The sequence below is a fragment of the Giraffa tippelskirchi genome, chromosome 1 (assembly GCF_054371585.1).
Source record: "Giraffa tippelskirchi isolate mGirTip1 chromosome 1, T2T-mGirTip1v1.2.pri, whole genome shotgun sequence".
Classification (NCBI taxonomy): domain Eukaryota; kingdom Metazoa; phylum Chordata; class Mammalia; order Artiodactyla; family Giraffidae; genus Giraffa; species Giraffa tippelskirchi.
Genome location: NC_137275.1, coordinates 115,303,120 through 115,310,065, shown reverse-complemented (window position 1 = coordinate 115,310,065; position 6,946 = coordinate 115,303,120).

Genomic DNA, 6,946 nt, shown 5'->3' with positions numbered 1-6,946 from the left:
AACTTGTGTCTCTTATATGTCCTGCATTGGCAGGCAGGTTCTTTATCGCTAGCACCACCTTAGATTGAAGCTCTGATGCTTACATTAAAAGAGCTAATTGCTACCTCAAATGTATCTCACAAATCTGGATAAGTAGTACTCTTGTTATCTTTCAGCCCCAAATATTTTTTAATTTCCACATGATTTCTTGCCATCTCCTGTCTGACCACTTTCAATTGACCTAGATTCATGGACCTAACAGGAGATGGCAAGACTGAACATCAACATTTTAGGAATCAGTGACCTAAAATGGACAAGAATGGGCAAATTTAATTCAGATGATCATTATATCTACTATTGTGAGCAAGAATCCCTTAGAAGAAATGGAGTAGCCCTCACGTCATCAAGAGTCTGAAATGCAGTTCTTGGGTACAATCTCAAAAACAGAATGATCTCGGTTTGTTTACAAGACAAATCATTCAATATCACAGTAACCCAAGTCTATGCCCCAACCACTAATGCCAAAGAAGCTGAAGTTGAATGGTTCTATGAAGACCTACAAGACTTTCTGGAACTAACACCAAAAAAAGATGTTCTTTTCAACATAGGGGACTGGAATGCAAAAGTAGGAAGTCAAGAGATACCTGAAGTACAGGGAAGTTTGGCCTTGGAGTACAAAATGAAGCAGGACAAAGGCTAACAGGGTTTTTTGCCAAGAGAACATGCTTGTCATAGTAAACACCCTCTTCCAACAACACAAGAGATGACTCTACACATGGACGTCACCAGATAGTCAATCCTGAAATCAGACTGATTATATTCTTTGCAGTCAAAGATAGAGAAGCTCCATACGGTCAATAAAAACAAGACCGGGAGATGACTGTGCCTCGAATCATGAAGTCCTTATCGCCAAATTCAGACTTAAATTGAAGAAAAAAAACAACTAGGCCATTGAGGTATGACCTAAATCAAATCCCTTATGATTATACAGTGGAAGTGAGAAATAGATTCAAGGGATTAGATCTGCTAGAGAGGGTGCCTGAAGAACTATGGATGAAGGTTCGTAACATTGTACTGGAGGCGGTAATCAAAACCATCCCCAAGAGAAAGAAATGCAAAAAAGGCAAAATGGCTGTCTGAGGAGGCCTTACAAATAGTTGAGAAAATAAGAGAAGTAAAACACAAAGGAGCAAAGGAAAGATATCCTCATCTAAATGCAGAGTTCCAGAGAATAGCAAGGAGAGATAAGAAAGCCTTCAAAGTGATCAGTGCAAAGAAATAGAGGAAAACAATAGAATGAGAAAGACTAGAGATGTCTTCAAGAAAATCACAGATACCAAGGGAACACTTCATGCAAAGATAGGCACAATTAAGGACAGAAATGGTTTGGACCTAACAGAAGCAGAAGATAGTAAGAAGAGGTGGCAAGAATACACAGAAGAACTATACAAAAAAGATCTTCATGACCCAGATAACCATAATGGTGTGATTACTCACCTACAGTCACACATTCTGGAGTGCGAAGTCAACTGGGCCTTAGGAGGCACCACTATGGACAAAGATAGTGGAGGTGATGCAATTCCAGCTGAGCTATCTCAAATCCACTCAGTATACCAGCAAATTTGGAAAACTCAGCAGTGGCCACAGGACTGGAAAAGGTCAGCTTTCATTCCAAGGCAATGTCAAAGAATGTTCAAACTACTGCACAATTGCAGTCATTTCACATGCTTGCGAAGTAATGCTCAAAATCCTTCAAGCTAGGCTTCAACAGTATGTGAACTGAAAACTTCCAGATATACCAGTTCTGGATTTACAAAAGGCAGAGGAACCAGAGATCAAATTGCCTGCATCTGTTGGATAACAGAAAAAACTAGAGAATTCCAGAAAAACTTCTACTTCTGCTTCATCGACTATACTAAAGCCTTTGACTGTGTGGATCACAACAAACTGTGGAAAATTCTTAGAGATGGGAATACCAGACCACCTTACCTGCCTCCTGAGAAATCTGTGTGCAGGTCAAGAAGCATCAGTTAGAACTGAACATGGAACAACTACTGGTTCAAAATTGGGAAAGGAGTACAACAAGGCTGTATATTGTCATCCTGCTTATTTAACTTCTGTGCAGAGTAAATCATGGGAAATGCTGGACTGGATGAAGCTGGAATTAAGATTTCTGGGAGAAATATCAATAACCTAAGATATGCAGATGACACCATTCTTATAGCAGAAAGTGAATTAAAGAGCCTCTTGATAAAGGTGAAAGAGGAGCGTGAAAGAGCTGGCTTAAAACTCAACATTCAAAAAACCCTGGCAAGATCATGGCATCTGGTCCTATTCAGTGGAGTTCAGTCGCTCAGTCGTGCCTGACTCTTTGTGACCCCATGAATCGCAGCACACCAGGCCTCCCTGTCCATCACCAACTCCCAGAGTCTACCCAAACCCACGTCCATTGAGTCAGTGATGCCATCCAACCATCTCATCCTCTGTCGTCCCCTTGTCTTCCTGCCCTCAATCTTTCCCAGCATCAGGGTCTTTTCAAATGAATCAGCTCTTTGCATGAGGTGGCCAAAGGATTGGAGTATCAGCTTCAACATCAGTCCTTCCAATGAATACCCAGGACTGATCTCCTTTAGGATGGACTGGTTGGATCTCCTTGCAGTCCAAGGGACTCTCAAGAGTCTTCTCCAACACCACAGTTCAAAAGCATCAATTCTTCGGCACTCAGCTTTCTTTTTAGTTCAACTCTCACATCCATACATGACCACTGGAAAAACCATAGCCTTGACTAGACAGACCTTTGTTGACAAAGTAATGTCTCTGCTTTTTAATATGCTGTCTAGGTTGGTCATAACTTTCCTTCCAAGGAGTAAGCATCTTTTAATTTCATGGCTGCAATCACCATCTGCAGTGATTTTGGAGCCCAGAAAAATCAAGTCAGCCACTGTTTCCACCGTTTCCCCATCTATTTGCCATGAAGTGATGGGACTGGATGCCATGATCCTAGTTTTCTGAATGTTGAGCTTTAAGCCAACTTTTCACTCTCCTCTTTCACTTTCATCAGGAGGCTCTTTAGTTCTTCTTCACTTTCTGCCATAAGGGTTGTGTCATCTGCATATCTGAGGTTATTGATATTTCTCCTGGCAATCTTGATTCCGGCTCATGCTTCCTCCAGCCCAGTGTTTCTCATGATGTGCTCTGCATAGAAGTTAAATAAGCAGGGTGACAATATACAGCCTTGATGTACTCCTTTTCCTATTTGGAACCAGTCTGTTGTTCCATGTCCAGCTCTAACTGTGCTTCCTGACCTGCATACAGACTTCTCAAGAGGCAGATCAGGTGGTCTGGTATTCCCATCTCTTTCAGAATTTTCCACAGTTTATTGGTCCTATTACTTCGTGGCAAATAGATGCAGAAACAATGCAAACAGTGAGAAAATTTACTTTTGCTCCAAAATCACTGAGGATGGTGACTGCAGCCATGATATTAGAAGATGCTTGCTCCTGGAAGAAAAGCAGTGACAAACCTAGACAGCATATTAAAAATCACAGACATTACTTTGCCTACAAATGTCCTTCTAGTCAAAGCTATGGTTTCTCCAGCAGTCATGTACTGATATGAGAGCTGTACAATGAAGGGTAAGCACCAATGAATTGAGTCTCTCAAACTGTGGTGCTGGAGAAGACTCTTGAGAGTCCCTTGGACAGCAAAGAGATTAAATCAGTCAATCCCAAATGAAATCAACCCTGAATATTGATTGGAAGGACTGATGCTAAAGCTGAAGCTTCAATACTTTGGCCACCTGATGCAAAGAGCCGAATCACTGGAAAAGAACTGATGGTGGGAAAGATTAAAGGGAGGAGTAGAAGGGGATGACAAGATGAGATGGTTGGATGGCATCACCGACTCAATGGACATGATTTTGAGCAAACTCTGGGAGATGGTGAAGGACAAGGAAGCCTGGCATGCTGCAGTCCATGGGGTCACAGAGAGTTGAACATGACTGAGCGACTGAGTGACAATATGATTTCTTCTTTAACTCATGACTTATTTGAATGTATAATTCTTAATTTCTGATATACAGGAATTGTTCCACTATCTTCTTGTTGTTGATTTCTAGTCTATTTGCACGGTGGTTAGAGGACACATTTGTAGGATTTCCATCATTTCAAATTTGTTTGGATTCCCTCTCTGACCCAATGAATGATCATTTTTGGCAACTGTTCCATATATGTTGGAAAACACATGTATCCTCTCCAGCACTGGAAGCAGTATTGATCCACTGGGTCAGACTCTCTTGGTGGTCTAATATTCCAAATCATTGTGAGTGTTTTATCAGCTTGGGGAATTCTCTGGTGGTCCAGTGGTTAGAAAGCCATGCTTTTACTGCCAAGGGCCCAGGTTGGAGAACTAAGATCCCACAAGCCACATGGCATACACACACACACACACACACACACACACACACACACACACACACACATTGGTTGTTGTATTAATTAAAAAAAAAAAATGATTTTCTCCCAAGTCTGTTCATTTTCTACTATTTGACATGTTATTTGTTTTTCCACTATATATTTGGGCCTATATTACTAGGTGAATATAAATAAATACTGGAGTAGGAAATGGCAACCCACTCCAGTATTCTTGCCTGGAAAATTCCATGGACAGAGGAGCCTGGCGGGCTACAGTCCATGGGGTCACAAGAGTCAGACATGACTGAGTGACTTTCACTTTCACATAAATAAATACAAAGGAAAGTTTTTACCATCATGAAGTGATCTTTTCTAACTACCATAATACTTTTTGACTTACAGTCTATTTTCTATAGCATTAATATATCTACATTATCATTCTTTTGCTTGGTATTTGATTAGCATCCTTCTTTCCATCTTTAACTAATTTTTCTGTTTCTTTATATTTAGATGTGTCTCAATAAATTGAACACAGTGGTATATTTTAAACCCCATGTTAAATACTCATTTTTACATTGGGGCAGTTCATCCATAATTATTATTATATGGATTTAAATCTATCACCATATTTTAAAATGTTCTCTACAGTTATTTTTCTTTTCATTTCACTGTTCTGAATGATCTTGATGGTTAAAATTATCCCATTTTCTCCACTTGTTTGTATTCTATTCAAAATCATACATTCTGTTTCTATTTTTTTAGTGGTAACCCTAGAAATTTGACATGTATTATTATATCAATATCTAATGTTGATCAATACTTTACTGTTACACACACACATACACACAAACATACCTCAGTCTATTTGTAAAAGCACAGGGAAATAGCTCTAAAGATAAAGATATCTCCCAACTTTTCAGTTTTTACAGGGTGGCAGGGGTGCAAGGGTGTGATATTGGGGGGGGGAGAAGTAGGAGGATTCATCCTGCTTTTCACTGTGGTGCATGTACACATTAAATTATGACCAAATATTAGTCTTCACTATTTTACTTATATATATATAGTATGTTATTGTACTCTTACTTTATATAACTCATTTTGCATTTACTACAGTATATTTTGAATATGATGCCTTGCCTATAATCAATATTATTTAGGATTGAATCTGAATAGTGAAAATACAAAATCATTTTTCCAACCCAAATTAAAATGAAAAAAGAATTTAGGATATATTGTTGGCGATTTGAAATTAAGAATGAGGTTGGTACAAGTAGGGAATTTTGTGATCAGCAGAGCAGTTAGTAACAGCTTAAATGGCCAGAATAAGAATTTTTAAAATTATTTTTATTGAAGTATAGTTTATTGACAATGTTGTATTAATTTCTGCTGTAGAGCAAAGTGACTCAGTTATAAACATATATTCACTCTTTTTTAATATTCTTTTCCATTATGGTTTATCATAGGATATTGAATACAGTTTCCCATATGTACAGTAGGATCTTGTTGTTTATCCAGTCTATATATGATAGTTTGCATCTACTAACTCCAAACTGCTAGTCCATCCCTCCCTCCCTGTCTTCCTCCTTGGTAATCACAAGTCTGTCCTCTATGTTTGTGTGTATTTGTTTCATAGATAAGTTCATCTGTGCCTTATTTTAGATTCCACGTATAAGTGATATCATATGGTATTTGTCTCTCTTACTTCACTTAGTATGATAATCTTTAGTTGCATCCATGTTGCTTCAAATGGCATTATTCCTTTCTTTTTTATGTCTGAGTAATATTCCATTGTATATATGTACCACATCTTCATTATCCATTCATCAATGGATGGACGTTTAGGCTGTTCCCAAGTCTTGGCTATTGGGCACTGTGCTGCTATGAACATAGGGGTGCACACATCTTTTTGAATTATACTTTTGTCTAGACACATGCCTAGGGGTAGGATTGCTGGATCATATGGTAATTCTATTTTTAGTTTTTTTTTGGAACCTCCATACTGTTTTCTAGGGTAGCTGCACCAGCTTACATTCCTACCAGCCATATAGGTTTCCCTTTTCTCCACAGCCTCTCCAGCAATTGTTACTTGTAAACTTTTAAAATGATGGCCACAGAATAATAATTTAATGCTTACTGGATTTGCAGTAGCATAGAACTCAGAACAATGGTGTGCACTGAGCCAGATTCAGGGAATAGGCTTGGATGCGTGTAGGGTGGCTTCACAGGAAATGGTGAGAGTACAGAAGTAGGGTGTAAACATTATGGGTTAACTGTTCTCAATAGAGTAATACTTTCAGAGTACATACTGCAAGGCTGCCCTTGATTGTGTAGCTTCAAACACAGTACACTTTCACACACTTAAAAGCATTGCCCCAAGATTCAGGGATCCTGTGGTCACCCATTCTTGGTTACAATTTAGTTTTAAATGGCTATATTTGTTAACTAAATAAATGAACCTACATACACATATCTAACACACCCAACTTCACTGTGTCTGTAGCTCCTTGCCATTGTCTGGTTTTCTCCTTTAATTCAGGTGACAAGAGCCTCTCTTT